At 60.2% G+C, this 1175-nt stretch overlaps 1 protein-coding gene across 1 annotated transcript in view; it reads left to right on the forward strand.

Annotated features, from left to right (window-relative positions):
* Positions 1 to 1175, forward strand: part of LOC104982170 (G-protein coupled receptor 183-like) — a 6564-nt gene that overhangs the window by 424 nt on the left and 4965 nt on the right. The gene's annotated exons all lie outside the window — the stretch shown is intronic.

Raw genomic sequence — 1175 nt, forward strand, 5'->3', positions numbered from 1 at the left:
GGGGTGGGGGGGGGGAGCCAGACGTGAGAGCAGAGCCCGAGAAGGGCAGGAGACAAGGGCAAGTTCGCTCTGCACGTGACCCCTCGCCTTCTGCATTGACTGGAGTTTCCAGAGACTGAGTCATTAACCTCTCTTCTAGGTAGGGCAAGGGAGATACCCTGACAAACAGAAATGTCTTCTTAAAAAATGTTTCCCTATTTATTTATGGCTATGCTGGGTCTTCGTTGTGGTTGTGGGCTTTCAGTGGGGGCCGCTCTCTAGTTGCGGCGTGGGGCACAGGCTTGGTAGGTGTGGCCCACGGGTTTAGCCCCGAGGCATGTGTGATCTTCCCAGACTAGGGATCGAACCCGCGTCCCCTGCTCTGGCGGGCCAGCTCTTCACCCCTGGACCACCAGGGAAGTCCTGAATGTCTTTCATTCAAGGGTAACTTCTACTTGGCTTTCAGCGCTTCTTCTGTGCCTGTGGTTTCTTACAAATAAGCCGGTTAAAATGATCCTTCAGCCAGAGAGGTGTGTTTTGGGGGCAAATTCTGCTCCCCTGTGAGACCAAGGGTGGGTTGTTTTCTATGAGCAGGTGGGATGGGGCGGGGCGATGGGCTGCTTTGCGTGTGTGTAGGGGAGAACCCGGGTCGGGGCGGGGATGCCGGTGCAGAAAGAGGCCGAGGAGCACACCTTGGGCAGGTGTGGGCCAGAGCCCAAGGCACTGGGCAGTTGGTTGGTGCCCCTGGGGGGGCAGGAAGGGACGTTTCCGCCGAGGTCTGCAGTTAGGAGGCGGGTGGACTAGAGCAGAAAGAGGAAAGGTCAGCAGGTCCGAGGCATTAGGGCCCCCCTCTCGGGCGGGGAGGAGCTCCTCGTGTGGGTCAGATCTCCCGGGACTCACAGCTGTGACAGTACCCATCCCCCGACTGTGGGAGGTGGGTGTGGCATCTCTGCGGGTGGACCTCCCTGCAGGTTTCGGGGAGGAGGTGGCACTTGGCGGGGCCCCGGGGTTGTGCCATGTGCCTGGCGCCCTGGGCTGTGGGCTGGTGTGTGGGGAAGAGGCCCAGGAAAGTCAGGAAGTGGGCTGCTTGCCCAGGGTGGGGTCTTTTTAAGTGCCGGTCTATCCCTGAGCCCAGTGAGGCCTGAACAGACAGGGCAAGGGTCATACAAGGTTCCCATGCCACCCCCCCCTCCTCC

This window comes from Bison bison, unplaced genomic scaffold (genome assembly GCF_000754665.1).
Source record: "Bison bison bison isolate TAMUID 2011002044 unplaced genomic scaffold, Bison_UMD1.0 scf7180017864527, whole genome shotgun sequence".
Lineage (NCBI taxonomy): Eukaryota > Metazoa > Chordata > Mammalia > Artiodactyla > Bovidae > Bison > Bison bison.